The 17936-nt window shown below is 40.2% G+C and overlaps 1 non-coding gene across 1 annotated transcript; it reads right to left on the bottom strand.

Moving 5' to 3' along the window:
- Window positions 1-15659: 15659 nt before the first annotated feature.
- On the bottom strand, window positions 15660-15796 carry LOC112407975 (small nucleolar RNA SNORA70). Its single transcript, XR_003004866.1, has one exon. It is a non-coding gene; the product is annotated as a small nucleolar RNA SNORA70 (small nucleolar RNA).
- Between the last annotated feature and the right edge of the window lie 2140 nt (window positions 15797-17936).

Below are 17936 nucleotides of genomic sequence, written 5' to 3'. Positions count from 1 at the left end.
GTCCCCTGGGCTATGCTATGTGGGTGGTATAGGCTGGCTTCTGGACACACAAGTCCAACTAGTGGGATTAACTGTGCTTTGTTTGGAAAGACCTACCAGGTCCACCTCTGATGGCACTCAACATAACATGGGGTGGCAGACCTATGCTGTGACTGCTGACTCCTGGCTAGGCCACCAGAATGTTCCTTTTAAAGCTGGGCCTTCCCCTCCCCATGCAGGTGGCTCTGGGTTTGTGAAAACCGGGGGTGGGCTTGCCTTCCTGATAACTGGACGGGGCACTGCTGCTATTGACTCCCTTTCCTTTGACCCGGTAAGCGCTTGGCTCCAAAACTTGCCCACATCCTGGCAAATGACTGTTCTGAGTGTACTAGGTACCTTACTCTTGATGCTCTCTGGCTGCTGTTGTCTGTAGTGTATTTGTGGTGTCTGGTTACAATGCCCCTACAAAACTGACCCCAGGGATATTGTGGAAGAGGGGTGGGCCAAGATCATTAGGGTCGGTCATGCAGGGTGTGTGAGGGTGGAGTTCATGGTCAGGCCCCTCAAGATGGCTGTTCTCTTTTCTTTTTTTTCTTTTTTTTTTTTTTTTTTTGCGGTACGCGGGCCTCTCACTGTTGTGGCCTCTCCCGTTGCGGAGCACAGGCTCCGGACACGCGGGCTCGGCAGCCATGGCTCACGGGCCCAGCCGCTCCGCGGCATGTGGGATCTTCCCGGACCAGGGCACGAACCCGCGTCCCCTGCATCGGCAGGCGGACTCTCAACCACTGCACCACCAGGGAAGCCCAAGATGGCTGTTCTCTAGCTCTCCGTACACCCCCTGCCCGACCAATGCCTGCTTCACCGATACCCTATGCACGTGACTGACCTTCCTACCCGCTTGTCCAAGGCCCCAGCTGGTGATTGTTCTAATCCAAGGGGCTGGTGAGGGTGTGCCCCTCTACTGGTTTCCCTGGTAACTAATGAGCCCACCTGACATCAATTCCCCTATAACTGGTAATTTCTCCTTCCCTTCCAGAACCAAGACTGTCACCTTGTCTTGCTTGCCTTCCGGTAAGAAAACCACAGAGTTAAAGGACCATTCTCATCACAGCATATTAAGGTAATATCCTATCAATATGACTATCACTCTTGATGTTAACCTTGAACTCCTGGCTGAGGTAGTATTTGTCGTGTTTCTCCATTGTTACATGCTCTTTTTTCCCCCTTTTCCACACTATACTCTTTGGAAGGAAGTGACTATATGCAGCTCACACTAAGGAATGGGGAATTACGTTCCACCTCCGTGAATGGTATTATATAAGTTATTGGAATTCTTCTGGATGGGAGATGTATCTGTTCTACTGATTTATTTATTCAATCACTCGTGTATATCAATGTGGACTCATGGATATTTATTTTACATTTCGGACTATTATCCAATTCAAGTTTATTTGTTGTTCAGGTGTTCTAGCTTTGGCCATTGGGAGCTCTTTCAGTTAATTCCTGTATCCCTTTGACATAACATCATTAGGGGTTTTTGGTTTGTTTGACTTGTTTTGTTTTTTAGGGGTTTTTTAGCACTACAAGATGCTCCAAGTGTATCTTATATATCCACTGACCCAGTCCCCCAGGAAGTCATTTCTCTAAGGGTCCCTACTTCCTTTTACTGAGAATTGTATTAGAATCCAAGATCTGTGTCCCAGTTGTGCTCATTGCGACTGGAGTGTCAGTACCACTAGGCGCTCTCAGCTGACAGAGGAAGGAAATATATGTGTGTGTAGTGATACTGTATACACACATATCTATAAGTATTTATATCAAGCTAAACATGAGTTCATGCTAACACGCTCAACTCTAATCTCTTACCACGTGGGTCATTCTAGAGTCCTCCCCTTGCTTGTCCGTAACTGCCCCTCCAACAGTAAGAAACCTGGCCCCTAACATCTGCCATCCTTTATACTCTCTTGATGACCGTAACTTCTTAATAAGTCTTGAAATCAGAGAATGTGTTATGGTTCTTCAATATTTTGTTGAGCCTTCTAGATCCTTTGCCTTTCCATATAAATGTTAGACACTATGCTGATATCAGATTTTGATAGTGATCGGGTTGAATAAACAGATTAATTTGGGAAGAAGTTTCATCATAAGACTATTGAGTCTTTCAGTGCAGGAACATGGACTATCTCTCCATTTATTTAGATATTTGATTTCTTCCATCAATGTTTTAGACTTCTGCATATAATTTTGTACATGCTGCTACATTTACACCTAAGTACTTCATTTTTGGTGCTATTGTAAATATTTTTTAATTTCGAATTTCAATTATTCATTGCTGGTATACGGGAAAGCAATTGAGTTTTGTATTGATGTGTATGTTGTGATCTTGCTATATTTGCTTATTAGTTCCAGGAGTGTTTTTCTGCAGATTCAGTGGAGATTTCTATACAGTCATGTCATCATCAAAGAGTTTTATTTCTTCCTTTCCAATCTTTTCTTGCTTTATTGCACTAGCTAGAACTTTCAGTATGATGCCAAACAGAAGTGGTAAGAGAATCTCTGCCTTTTTCCAAGTCTTAGTGGGGAAGTATCCAGTCTCCTATCATGAGCTACCATGTTAGGTGTAGGTTTTGTGTAGACATCCTTTATCAAGTTGAGGAAGTTCCTCTCTATTCCAGAGTATTGAGAATTTTTACCATGAATGGATGTTGGATTGTGTCAAATGCTTTTCAGCATCTTCTTTTTCTTCTTTTGCCCACTTATGTGTTGGCTTACACAGGTAGATTTTTCAAATGTTATGCTAACTTTAGATACCTGGAATAAATCCCACTTGTTCCTAGTGTATAATTCTTTTAATACATTGTTAGATTCTGTTTACTGATGTTTTGTTGAAGTTTTTGCATCTATGTTCATGGAAGATACTGATCTGCTTTTTTTCTTTCCTTGTAATATTATCTGCTTTACATGTTAAGGTAATTCTGTTTTCAGAGAATAAATTAGGAAGTATTCCCTCTGCTTGTATCGTTTTGGAAGAGATTACAGAGAATAGGTACTGTTTCTTCCTTAAATACTTGGTGGAATCATCAGTGAAAACATCTGGGTCTGGTAATTATTTTTAGAAGGTTTTAAAATATTATTTCAATTTTAATAAGCATAGAGTTATTCAGGTTATCTATTTCTCTTCGTATGAATTTTAGTAGTTTGTATCTTTCAAGGAACTGGTTCATTTTTTCTACATTATCAAATTTGTACAAATAGAGATTTTTGTAGTATTTCCTTATTATCATTAGTGTTCCCTTTTTCATTTCTGGTATTGGTAATTTCTGTCTTCTCTCATTTTTTTCTTGGTTGGCTTGATTAGAAGTTTATCAACTTTGTTGATTTTTTCAAAGAACCATATTTTTAAAAGCAATGTTTTCTGTTGGTTTCCTTTTTTCAATTTCATTGATTTCTGCTCTAATTTGCATTACTTCTTGCTTTTTCCTGCTACCTAAAGCTTAAATTGCTATTCTTTCTCTAATTTTCTAAAGTGAAATCTAGGTTGTTCATTTCAGATCTTTCTTATTTTCTAATATAAGCTTTTAATGCTATACACTACTTTTGCTGCATCTCTCTAATGTTCATGTTGTGTTTTCATTTATATTTGGTTCAAGATGTTTAAAAAATTTGGGGGGAGACTTCATTTTTGACTCATAGGCTCTTTAGAAGTATGTTATTTAATTTCCAAATATTTGTGGATTTTCTAGCTATCTCTCTATAATTTATTTCCTCTGTGGTTTGAGAACATGCTTTGTTATGTTCTTTCAGATTTGCTAAGATGTGTTTTAATGGCCTGGAATTTGGTATATTTTGGATAATATTGCATGTAATCTTGAGAAAAATGTATATTCTGCTATTGAATGAAGTACTCCGTACATGTCAATTACATCAAGTTGATTGATAATGCTGTTTAAGTCATCTGTATCCGTAGTGATTTGCTGCCTGCTTGATCTATCAAATAGTGAAAGGGGTGGTGAAATCGCCATTGAGAATGGATTTGTCTATTTCCCCATTTAGTTCTATCAGTTTTTGCCTCGTGTATTTTCATGCTCTTGTGTTAGGTGCATACACAATTAGGATTACTATGTCTTCTTAGAGAATTGACTCTCTATCATCATGTAACGCTTCTGTTTATCTCTGAGTCTTTTCCTTGTCCTGAAGTCCTTTTTGTCTGAAATCAATACTGCTTTCTTTTTGTTAGTATTAGTATGGTGTAGCTTTTTCTATTCCTTTACTCTTAAACTATTAAAATATTTGTATTTTAAGTAGGCTTAACCTAAATGTGAAAAGAATTTGAAAAAGAATAGGTACATGTATATCTATAACTGAATCACTTTGCTCTACACCGGAAACTAACACAACATTGTTAATCAACTACACTCCAGTATAAAATAAAACTTAAAAAATAATAAAGTAGGCTTTTACAGACAACATGAACTGGGTCATTTTTACTTTTAAAACCACTCTAACAGGGATGAAGTGAGAGAGTGGCCTTGACATATATACACTACCAAATGCAAAATAGATAGCCAGTGGGAAGCAGCTGCATAGCACAGGGAGATCAGCTCGGTGCTTTGTGACCACCTAGAGGGGTGGGATAGGGAGTTTGGGAGGGAGACGCAAGAGGGAGGGGATATATGTATGCATATAGCTGATTCACGTTGTTATACAGCAGAAACTAACACAACATTGTAAAGCAATTATACTCCAATAGAGATGTAAAAAAACCCACCAAAAACACTAACAACCTCTGTTTTTCAATTGGCTTACTTAGACTGTGCACATTTTATGTGAATTTTAATTGGATTAATACCTACCATATTTGAAATTCTTTTTTATTCATTGCATTTATTTTCCCCCTTTCTCTCTGACTGACTTCTCTAGTTTTAATTGATCAATTTATATCATTTTATCTCCTATCTTAGCATATTGATTATATTAAAAATTCACTGATTGCCCTGCAATTTACATTTTTATCTACTTTAAGTTCAATTTCCAGTAACACTATGCTCAAAGCATGTATACTCCAATAAAATTTAATTTTAAAAAAAGCAACTATACTCCAATAAAAATTAACTTAAAACAACAAACAAAGAAAAACAAACAATACTTTACTCTTACCAAGTAGTTTAGGTACTTATAAAAAATTATTCTCAGTTTCTCCCTGCTTCCCCTGTGACATTGATATCACTCATTTCACTCATTTATAATCACCTAATACATTATTATTATTGTTCTTAAAAGTATCTTTTAGATCAAATAATTAGAAAAAAAAGATTTTATTTTACCTTTATATGTTCCTTCTTCAATGCTTTCCTTTCTTTATGTAGATCCAAGTTTCTGACCTTTATCATTTTCCTTCTCTCTGAAGAAATTCTCTTAATATTTCCTGAAGAGTAGGTTGGCTGGTGATGAATTCCAGTTTTGTGGTTTTTTGTAAATTTTTAATTCACTTTCAGAGGATAATTTTGATAGATACAGAATTTTAGGTTTTGGGGTTTTTTTGTTTTTTTTTTTCAACACTAACTCACTCTCTTCTTGATTTCCTGTTCTCTGATGAGAGGTCCACTATAATTCTTATCCTTGTTCCTCTTCAGTAAATGTTTTTCCCCCCTTTTCTTTTTATGATTTTTCTTCTTCTTTTTTAATTTCCTGTGGTTTGAATATGACATTCCTAAATGTAATGATCAGAACTGAAGGAAGGAATATAGAGTCTCTCATTTGAAGAGCATGTCATCTGTAGAATAAATACTTGAGGAGAGATGGATTTATGGAAACTGCATCGTACAATTCTTGCAGGTGTCACTCATGCGAAATGCTATGGGATTGATGTGTCCTGGACTTGTGGCAAGTCTGGGGAGATATGACTCATTTTCCCCAGAAATAGGACTGAGGAAGAAAAGCAAAGAGAGTGGAAAGCTCGTGAGCTGTCTAGTAGGATAGGCTCCCATTTAATCTCAGCCTGATTCTTATATCTGTGTATCCTTGGGAGAGTTATTTCACCTCTGAAAACTGTGTCTCAGTGTCTGGAAAATAATACTCAATACCCATGTTTATTTTGAAGATCATAATACTCTATAGACATACTGGAAATAAAGCAGCTGACACATAGTATTGATTTAAAAAGTTAGGTTTCTCTCCCCCCTGCCTCTTCTTTCAATTCTTCCTCTTTCTCTCCTTCTTCCTCTTCATCTTTTCCCTCTCCTCCTCCTTCCCCCTCCCCCCTTTTTCCTCTTCCTGCTCCTTCTTTTCCTTATCCTCCTGTTCTTTCTTCTCCTGTAACCTAAAGCACTGAATCTTCTTATCTGGGTTTTTTTTGTTTTTTTTTTTTTGCGGTACGCGGGCCTCTCACTGCTGTGGCCTCTCCCGTTGCGGAGCATAGGCTCCGGACGCGCAGGCTCAGCGGCCATGGCTCACGGGCCCAGCCACTCCGCACAATGTGGGATCTTTCCGAACGGGGCACGAACCCGCGTCCCTTGCATCGGCAGGCGGACTCTCAACCACTGCGCCACCAGGGAAGCCCCAGTCTTATCTGGGTTTTAACCAGAGAGATATTGTGTAAAATAGAAAGAGATCCCATGTGGCCAGACTATGCAGTTACCATATAAGGGATAGGTAGGGTAAAAGCAAAGGAAAGAAATTAGCCAGATATTTACAACTTGTGCCTGGATTGGAGGGCGGGAGTGTAGTTGTCTCAAGGCAGCGGGTGGATTGGAACAGGCTTGGCAAATAATCTGACAAGGCATAAATAGATTTTTGAAGTTTGTCAACATGTCTGGGATTATACTCTTTAGATCTTACTGACTTATTGTTATTCACTCTGGGAGTTCCAGCTTGCTTCCAAAGAGAAGGGACACAGATTTGAGCCAAAGTGCTGGAAATGGGATCAGGGCAGCATCCTTCTATGTCCCAGACAGGTGGTGTTGGCATTATAGTAAAAAATGATACAACTCTAAGAAGCAGGTGCATCTCAGGGTGGCAGAGTCAGAACTACTTAGTAACCTAAAGATTACTCTGTTTCTGGTAGGTTTAGGAGACTGTGTTTGGTTTTATAATGAGTAATCCCCTACAGGAAGCAGGAACATTACCTTGACTCCAAGTCTAAATTCTGGATCTGCAAATGGCACTTGTATCCTTCTGAAATCACAGATATGGAAAAAATTTGAGAGCTTCCTCTAGGGTTGAGACTTGAAAACAAACATCTTTAGAGAACGACGGGCATGTTTTCTTTGTCTCTAATGCACTTGCTCAATTCTTATTATGCTTTAATGACATCATTTTATAGAACATTTTTTCTCGCACTTGCTCTCAGCCTTACCTGTATATTAGCATACCCTGAGAGACTTTAAAAAAGTACCAGTGCTTAAGCTGATTTAATTTTTCTGAGGCATTGGTAATTGTTTAAAATTAATTTTTATTGGAGTATAGTTGCTTTACAATGTCGTGTTAGTTTCTTGCTGTACAGCAAAGTGAATCAGTCATATGTACACATATATCCCCTCGTTCTTAGATTTCCTTCCCATTTAGGTCACCACAGAGCATTGAGTAGAGTTCCCTGTGCTATACAGCAGGTTCTCATTAGTTATCTATTTTATTCATATTAGTGTATATATGTCAATCCCAATCTCTCAGTTCATCCCACTCCCCCTTTCCCCCTTGGTAACCATAAGGCAGTGGTAATTTTTTAAAGCTCCCCGTTGAATCAATATACACCTAGGGTTGTAAACTACTGCCTTACACACTTAGAAACGTGTTCCCATGTTTCTACTGGAATTTTAGCCCATTGTCTCTTGGTTTGCCCTTTGTGGCAATGAAGGACATCTGTCCTCTGGCATCCTAGAACAGTACTCCAAATGTTTGAAGGTAAATCCACCCCTCAGGCACTTCCCTGAGCTAAATCAACCTAGTGCCTTCACCTCACGTCTTAGAAGCCTTTCTATCCTTTTCATTATTTTTGTAAGTCTCATGAGGAATTCTTGCAACTTTAAATCTCTTGGAAGGCAAAAGACAAAAGTTTAGGGAAAAAATAGGCTTTACTGTAATTATAGTGGTAAGATTTATTACCAATTCACACCATTATTCCCCGGTCAAAACATTCTTAGAGTGTATCAATAGTTTCTATTTTTGAAGTAGTTATTGTCTATTGGTGTCTGATATAATTCAGTTTTCCCCAAAACTTACGTTAGAGATTTTCCTAGTATTTTGAAGCCTTCTGTTGAGAAGAGACGACTTACACATTTCATTAAATTTGGGGGGATAAGAGAAGGCACTGTTGAGCAATAACTCTCAAGGAAAGAGTCTATGGAAAGCCCATTTCTATCTTATTGTAGCAGCGTTTAGGTGTACTAGATTCCTGCTTTAAATTCTGCCTGAAGCTTGTCAAATGGAAGTGAAAGCTAGGCGGGAAAAGTATCTTAAATTTCAACTATTGAGCAAAGAGTAAAATTTCCCCCAAAGCAATGAACCATTTAATTTCTACCAATGTAATCTGAGGGGAAAAATATCAATAGAAGAAACTTAGAAACCAGAATATGCACTCAGGTTTCAGAGACTCCAAAACTTCTGGTTCAGGGAAATCAGAAAAGAAATCTTCTCAATACAGCCTTGATTGAATTTTTGGCCTTTATTTACGAATTACACTTAATTTGACAGAAGATTGGCAAGGACACATAGCTCTGTTGGGAATTCAAAATCTGCTCCAAAATCAGCAGAGCACTATGTAAACTGGACAAGCCCTGTACTACGAAAGGGTAAAGAGACATACTCGAAAATAAAGAGTGGATGATATTTTAAGATGCCACATAAATGCCAGTTAAAACTTACTATATGGTAGGTTTTAGGCAAGAGATCAAATAAGAATTCCTACCTACTTAGAAATAAATTTTGTTTATTTTTTAGATCAGCCCTAAAATCGAACGTTCAGAGACTGGGTGGTGAGACAAAGTAGATCGAAGAATCACAGTAATATTTTTCACAGTTAATTTTAAAATAACTAATTACAAAGAAATGTTACTGAGCACATAATAAAAAGTTTTAAATTAGTCCATATCTATTTCTGTCGAGGAAATTTTAGTTGGGCCCTTTGAGGCAGATTGAACTGGAAGAGGATTTTATTTAATGTGGGGTCTGGGTTGCATGGGGGAAGGCGTACAAACTGATTTTTATGACCTATAAAATTAAGTTGTAAAAGTTAGAGTATTGACTGAACAGATGGTATTTTTTTTTTTTTTTTGCGATACGCGCGCCTCCCACTCTTGTGGCCTCTCCCGTTGCGGAGCACAGGCTCCGGACGCGCAGGCTCAGCGGCCATGGCTCACGGGCCCAGCCGCTCTGCGGCATGTGGGATCTTCCCGGACCGGGGCACGAACCCGTGTCCCCTGCATCGGCAGGCGGACTCTTAACCACTGCGCCACCAGGGAAGCCCCGAACAGATAGTATTTTGAGGGTCATCTAAGATTAATTATCATGTCAATAACCTGCCATTTGAATTTAAAAAAAAAAGAATTGTTAATCTTAATATTGGTGATTAAAGAGTCAAAAAAGTATCATCTACCTAGAATGCTCTCCATTGTGTGATGTCAGACTGGTGCTGATGTCAAACCTACTGTTTTAGATTCCCTGGGATGGAAAGTTTCAGTAGACACTCAGGAAGTTATTCTTGGTCCTTTTCTCTGAGAACAGTCTCCCATCCGTAATGGTTGGTCCACAGGGACCATAGTTCTCTCACATCACCCTGATTGTCTGGCAACATCAGGTTGGCCCTGACTCACCTTGGTTAGTCATATTACCTGGCAGTGCTCTAGGGAAAGACCCACAAACTCTTGATGCTACGAGCCCTAGATCCCGTTTCATCCTTTCTTAAGAGTTGCTTCTTCAATATTTAAAAAATTTTTCTTACCATAAATTTCCTTTCAATAGTGAATATTTCTCATGCTGTATCTATTATTTAAAAAAAATTCTTTACTAAGTAAGCAATCATGACATTAGAGCTTAGGAAAGGCTTCAAGGAGTCAGCTAGTTAGTTCAGCTCCTTCATTGCATATGAAGAAACTGACTTTAAGTTTTTGAGTTAATTCTAACATCTACAAGAAGTAGAGATGAGGGATGAGAGCTTGGTTCTTACTTTTGCTGAGTGTTCCATTCTAGTTCCTGTGGTTTACCCAGGTCACAACAAAGACTTATGGACACAGCACAGCCTCTTGGTCCACATATTTTGATTCCTTCTCCTCATGCTAAATTTCTCACTTTTCATATTTCTTAATTTTTTTATTGCTTTCACTTTATGACTTAAGCAAAAGAACCAAGGAGTTTCACAAACACTCTATCTAGAAAAACCCCAAAATTAAGTCTCATAGATTATTATTTGTAAATAAAATGTATTTGGATAGGGAGAATTCAAAATTATAAATTAATTAATTCAAAATTATTTATTACATCTTTAACATGTACCAGGCACTATTCTAGTGTCTAGGGATACAGTGGTGAATACAGATAAATCTCTGTCCTTTTGGAGTCTCTATTCTAGTAGAGGAAAAGACAATTACAAAATGTAGATAAAATATACAGTCTACTACATTGGAGTGAATACCAGGAAGTAAAATACAGCAGGAAGGGAGATAGGCACGTGTGGTGTGGTATGGCAATTATAGAGAGGGTGGCCTCACGTAGAAGATGACTTTCCAATAAATCTTCAGAGAAATAAAGTAACGAGCTATGCAAATATCCGGAGACAAGCAAACCAGAAAGAGAGAATAGCATATGCAAAGGCCCTGAGGCAACACCATATCTGATTTTTGCCGGAGACATGGCTGGTGCAGAGTGAATAAAGAGGAAAATCATAGGAGATGAGGTTAGAAAGGTAAAGGAGTCTAGGAGACACAGGTCACATAGTGCCTTGTATCCTACTGACTTTGTCTTACCCTGATGCAAAACCATTGTGGGGGCTGAGGAGAGGAGAGATGTATTTTTACCTGCCTCCCTGTGGCTGCTGAAGTCAGAAGCAGGGAGACAAGCTAGGGAACTTGCAGTATTCCAGAAGAAAGATAATGATGGCAGCAGAGCAGTGAGAAGTAGGAAGATTCTGGGTGTATTTGAAAGATGGAGCTGACAGGATTTATTGATGAATTAGATGCAGAGTATGGGAGACAAAGAGGAGTTAAGGAGACCTCCAGTGTTTCCACCCAAACAACTCAAAAATAGAATGGCCATTTACCAACAAACCCCCTAAGATTGAAACAGATTCCATAGGCAATGTAAAATGTAAAAATAAGACTGTGATGTAGGGTGCCAGGGATTAAGAATATTCCAAGAAAGAGCTTCTTTAGTGTCTGTCATGTGCTCAGACATCACTGAGTGTGTACTCTAAACCTGTGTCTGAATGTGGGTATGTTTTTACCCCAAATTCTCAGAGACATTATAACCGTCTACAATTACTCATCAGGACATCCTTAACCAGACAAGGGGAATTGCATGCTTGTGACTCAGACACAGTGACACTGCCCATTTTTTCCTATCCAAAGGCTTGGTTTATGAGTGAAACTGATGGTTCAAATGTTAAATTCCCGGTGGCCGGGACTGAATTGGAATTTTTAAATGAAGTCCTAAGCACAGTCTTGTTACAAGTGCGTCTTGGGTGATCAATCATTGTATTTAGGACGAAAGTTTACTCTTTATTGTTATTTTGCCAAATATAGCAGAAAAGCATTTGATTAATAGATAACAGGAAACATAAGGAAGCAGAGAAATTGATTTAAATTCAACATGTTCTCATTTTTGTGCCAACTTCAAGTACGTCTGTGAAAGTGAAAATTTTCTTCCCAAGTTAAACTAATTTCAGATGAGAGATTTGTTTTCCTCTACCCCAATAATGGACCATCTGCTCAATGGCCTTGGCTTTCTGTAAGCCCAAAAGAGCACAGTACCACCCATTAAGAGAGAAGGAAGAAGTATTTCTCTCGTTTAGAAAAACATTGCCCACTTCCAATAAATGTGAGCCATTCTTTCTTTCTGTTTCCAATAACTCTTAAAACCAATTGGTCAGTTTTTGCAGAATGAAGCCATCTTCATGGCTGCACATTCATTTTTGGTGTTGGAATGCGAGTAGGACCCAACTTTTCCAATTTTCTAACAAAGAAACAAATTTGTTCCTTTCACTGAAAAAAATAAGGAAGACTTTTCTTTTTGTATTGTTGTTTGGAAAGAACAACACTTTCCCATCTGAGTTTCTTCTAACTAGATTCAAGAATCATCATACTCATTAATTATTTACTCAATCCTTCCCTCCTTCCTTCCGTAAGCACTTCTTAAACATCTACTAAGTGCCAGGCATTTGCTGGATACTGACAATAAAAGATGAATAAATCAAGGTACACCTTTAAGCCACTTACAGTAAAAAACCATAAGCAACTAAATACAAAATAAGTGACACCAGTATTTCTCAGCAGGGATAATCTCCCTCTGAACTTGCTACTTCCACTCCTGTCCCCCTCCAGTCTCTTCTTTACATAGCGGCCAGAGTAATCTTTTAGGTGCTGTAATTCTCATGTCCAAAAACTTCCTATGGCCTTTTATCACACTTAAATTCTGAAGTCCTTGGTAAGGTCACAGTATGACCATCTCTCTGAATGCCTCCCCCACCATCATGGTGCTCAGGACACATTGACCCACTTACTCTTCTTAGAGCTCCCAAACATGTTCCTGCCTCAGGGCCTTTGCATGTGTTTCTGCATGCAAAGTATCCCTTCAAGTATCGGCTCAAATGCCATCTCCTCAGCATCCTTCCTTGATTATCCCCTTCCTTTGTCTATAACGAGGAAATCAGGGAAGGACTGTAATGAAGTTACACCACTTTATTTTAAATACCATTTATCACCACTTGACAACATATTTATTTCTTTATGGCATAAACCCTGTTCCAGATTTTAAGTGTCACGCAGGAAGGAATTTTCTTTCTGTTTTGTTTATATTTACATTCCCATACTTTAGAGATAGGCCTGACATAGAGGAAGTACTCAACTAATACTAGTTAAGTGATATCACAAGTTATGGAAGCACAGATGGGTAAGGGGGGAATTCAGGGGATAATTCACTGAAGTAGCATGTGAATAAGGTATAAAAGGTGAGCAGAGATTTGATTGATGGGGAAGGAAAGAAAGGGGAATGTCACGAACCATATATGCATACGAAGCAGGTACCCAGTAATGTGATGAATTAAATTAACTCAGAGCATGGTGTGCTTGGGGGCAATTGTGTATCCAGAAGATACAGATATGGCGTTCATTACTGTTAGAGAAGTGACTTAGAACAGTGGAGTTTCTTTGAGGTTAAGCATCAGGGAGAACCAAGAGAGATTCTAACTCCAGATAATGCCTTGCTTTAAAACAATCTGTCCTTTCCCCTAACCTTCTTATTGATGACAAGTATCTCCATGAAGAATTTGCATTCATCTCTAATGAGTTTATGGTAATTAGTGGTTTTAAGGAATAAGCCTTCTGCCATTCTATTACTAAAATTATCTATAAGCAGACAGGTGTGCTCTCTGCTCCTACAGGCTTGAAATTACATCCTCTTTATCTTTCCTTCCCACCTAGTTCCAAGCACAGTGCCTGACACAATGGTTAGGAGCTCAGTAGATAATGACTAGAGCAGGAGTTAAAATTTTTTTATTTCAAATATAAATATTTTAAATGAATCAGGAACACTATTTTGAGCATCTTTACGGCATTTTTGTAAAAGGAATAGCCATCTTCATTTATCCATCTGAATTATCAATTGTCGTGAGTATTTAAAATGGGGCTGTTTCTGACTGGTCAGAATGTCTGTTCATCATGTTTGCAATGGCTTTGTGTCGTTGCCATCCATTAGTGACCAGGAGAGGGGCCATCTCCTCTGAGAGGGACATTCTGTTCTCAAGAGCTTTAGGAGTCCTCAGCACCACTACTTTGGTACAAGTCACCCCACCTTTTTCTAACAACTTAGATTTACAAGTTTGTGTTGTAAATATTGGTTCTGCCACCCACCTGTATATGGCGTTCCCCAGGGATGGGAATAGTTATTCATTCTTAACTCTGTGTCAAGCATCTAACGGAATGTCTTTCATTTATTCAATTAACACATAAGTTAGGCACTATTTACTGTGTTTTATATGGGGCATAAGAAAATGAACAAAAAAACAAAACCCCTTACCTCCAGCGTCTTATATTCTAATGGGAATAGATAGGAAATAAAACATAAATAAATAACATATGTGGTGTGTGAGAAGTCGATAAATGTTAAGAACACGAAAGCAGGGAAGAAAGTTGGTGATGTGGTCAGGAGGAAGCTTGCAAGTTAACATAGGATGGTCTGAGCGACCTCAGAGAGAAGACAGCATGTGTGAACAGACCTCAAGAATGTGAGGTTGTATGTTCACCTTTATCCATTTTCAGTTGCCTGGGTACAGATGGATATTTAGGAAGAGAAATCTCCAGATATGGAAAGCCACAAGTAGAGAAGCCTTGAGGTGAGGGTGTGCCTGGAATGTTCTTGAACAATAAGGAGGGCTGCAGCAGAAGTGTGGAGGAGAAGGAAAGGAAATAGGTCCGAGAGACAATGGGTGCTCAGAAAGTAGAGAATCTTGTGGGTGATGCAAGGATTCTGGCTCTTATTAGAGTCTGTCTGGGTCACCGGAGGATTTTGAGCAGAGGAGTGACATTATTTGACTTTACAGGATTACTCTGACTTCTGTGTTGAGGATCAGGTGTAGGTGGGTGAGGCAGGACTGAGAATAGTAAGTGCTCATGGGACACTGATCAAGCCAGATCTCCACCAGAGATGGGAGACGGTCTGTGCACGTGAGCAGGCTTCGTTATGGGCTCCTGAGTTCCAGAACTCTCTCTTTTTTTTTTTTGCGTTATGTGGGCCTCTCACTGTTGTGGCCTCTCCCGTTGCGGAGCACAGGCTCCGGACGCGCAGGCTCAGCGGCCATGGTTCATGGGCCCAGCCGCTCCGCGGCATGTGGGATCTTCCCGGACCGGGGCTCGAACCCGCGTCCCCTGCATCCCAGGCAGACTCTTAACCACTGCGCCACCAGGGAAGCCCCAGAACTCTCTTAACTGTAGTCTCTGGACACTGAGCTGCCTGCCCTTTCAAATCGCCAGGACCTCTAACCTATGCTGAGCTTTCTCTCCTGAAAGCTGAATTCTGGCAAGTTTTACCTCATACGTCTAAGACATCTTTATTTTTTTTTGACAGGAAAGTAGGATTTATTGGTGGGCATGAGTAAGGAGGGGACAGCGCCAAGGCTCTCACGAGCTCAGGGCCAGCCATGTGTCCAGAGAGTCACGATTAGGGATGTATCTGACCCCACAGCCATCGGGGATGAGCCGCTTTTCTCCCACCATGTTTTCAAACTCGTCTGCATTAAACTTAGTAAATCACCACTTCTTGGAGATGTGGATCTTCTGGCAGCCAGAGAACTTGAACTTGGCCCTGCGGAGGGCCTCAATCATATGCTCCTTGTTCTGCAGCTTGGGGTGGATGGACATTATGACTTGGCCAATGTGGACCCCGGCCACTGTGCCCTGGGGCTTTCCAAAGGCACTGTGCATACCTGTCTGGAGCCTAGATTAGGGACAGCATGTCAGTCCTGAATGTCCACTGGAAAGGGCTGTCTCCAAGGTCCCTTCGGGCAAACCATACAGGCAATAGGCTGTGTATACTACACCCAGGAGGCTGCTCTTTGCAGACATTGCACCCCGGGCCCTCACGGGGAAAAGAGCGCAGTCAACTTAATTGGCTGCAAACATCTAAGACATTTTTTACTTTACATTTGTTTCCTTTGAGTGTGGGCAAGGCACATTGGATTAGCAAATTAAAATGTACTAATTGTACATTATTTCTTCTAAGCAAAACAGATGGTTGTGTTATTAAAAAAAAAAAAAAAGAATGTTTTTGTTTTTTTTTTTTGTGAACGAAGAAGTGTCTGAACATAACCTAATGCCAAGGTTGGGCCTTATCTAAAGTTGTGAAACTGTCGACATTTACCTGGAGCTCCTGTTCTCTCTTTTTTCTGGCTCATCCCTTCTGCAGTTAGTCTCCTGGCTGCTCAGGGCTCGCACGCCTGGATATCTCCACCTTCCTCACTCTTACACAAATCCACACGTTACAGCCCCCTCTTTACCTCTTGTGCTCTGCTAGGTGCCTAAGAGTTAAGATCATTTTCTCATGAGATACGGCTAAAGGAAAATGAGTACATTACCACTCTCGAGCAATGTCATTCCTTAATCTAGTTAAGATGACTAGTATATGTTTGAGCAGGTTGGTCGCAGGTAGTTTTGATTTAGAAAACGTGTTGACACCTTTCAAATCACCTAGAAAGGAGACACCCACTAGGACCAAATGAATGACCATTAGCATCCCCGGGAATACTGAGCAACCTAGGATATTATTTTTAAATGTAGGGTTTGTTATTATTCAGGTATGAGGAGGCCAACAGATCAGAGGATGATTGTTCTGGAAAAGACAGATCGTTAAAGTCACAGATGCCAAGACGAGAGGGGCGTACCATCCCATGAGGGGCCACGTGTGGAAGCCGCGGGGTTAGATAAGAGGCTGACGGAGCAGGGAACGCAGAGGCTAGCACAATAGCCTTTCCTGAGGTTTCCATAGGACAGTGTGGGCAAGCAGTGTAAGCGTGTTCAGGATTGGTTAGTCTGGATCATTTCAGCAGGCTCTGGGGTCTAGGGACTGTCCCTAGTTATCTGGCACCTGGCCCTGGAGTGATTCGGGCTGGTGGAGGGTACCCAGAATGTAAGAGGTCTGTGAAAGCCCCTACAGGAGAGTTGGGGTATGTGTTTTGGATTGAATGGTTTGCCTATGAAAGCTGTGCTCTCAGCCCAGTAGTTCCTTACCTTTAGGAATTGGCCAGCCCTGGCAGGGACAGTCTCTCCAGGATCAGCAAGGGCCCAGATGTCGGAGATTCAGAGACGTGGTAAATATAGACACTGATGCGTATGTCCTGACTCCAGAAGATTTCTTGTCTCCTGGGCATAATGACACACATCTGAGAACTCTCAACAGAAGAAAACATAAAGTGGACCTTCCCTGAGTGTGAACCATGATAAGCAAAGCAGATGTACTGATGGGGTTTTATGTATTTATTTTTGGCCGTACCGCACGGCTTGTGGGATCTCAGTTCCCCGACCAGGGATCGAACCCGGGTCCCTTGCAGTGATAGCGTGGAGTCCTAACCACTGGATCGCCAGGCAATTCCCCTGATGAGGTTTTAAATTTCCTCTAAATTTCACTACAAGAGAGATTTTTCAGATTATCATTATACTATTTTGGAAGCTGCCAGGCTGTAAACCTCTCTACTTGGAATAAAATCCTTAAAAGGATCTTTGACCTACTCCTGATGGTAGACAAACAGCCTTGTCCACAATAGAAGTCTAAGCAGTTTCTAACTCATACTTGCACCTAAACGTTATGTGTCCTCTAAAAATCTCTTCATATAGAAAAAATCATTGCAGATAACACTTCAATTAGACTAAAGTGTTCCGTAAAAATGTGGCAGAAGACCACACTGCAACTGCATTTTAACTCCTCCCCCTTGATGTTTGCTGAGAAGCTTGTTATTTCTTTATTTCTCTGAACAATATCCAGGCAGCTTCAAGAGAAAATCCATTAAGGCCCCTAAGTCTGCATTTGTATAGCAGTTTTCTCAATTCTTTAACACAGTATGGAGGAAAGCATTATGACAGCTGCCGTGCACCCCTGAAGAAACACCGTGTTGGAAAGTAAGAGGTCTGTGGAGGAGTTGGATTCACTTGAAAAAATCAGCTGTGGGACCTGCCAAATTGCTGCTAGCTATCGCAGACACGACGCTCATGAAGAAGCCCCACTGGCTCACGATTTATTGATTAGAGACCAAATATCCTGGAAGA

The sequence above is a fragment of the Neophocaena asiaeorientalis genome, unplaced genomic scaffold (assembly GCF_003031525.2).
Source record: "Neophocaena asiaeorientalis asiaeorientalis breed wild unplaced genomic scaffold, Neophocaena_asiaeorientalis_V1.1 scaffold253, whole genome shotgun sequence".
Lineage (NCBI taxonomy): Eukaryota > Metazoa > Chordata > Mammalia > Artiodactyla > Phocoenidae > Neophocaena > Neophocaena asiaeorientalis.
Note: the sequence above shows the minus strand (reverse complement) of the source record. Positions and strands in the feature narration are given on the sequence as shown.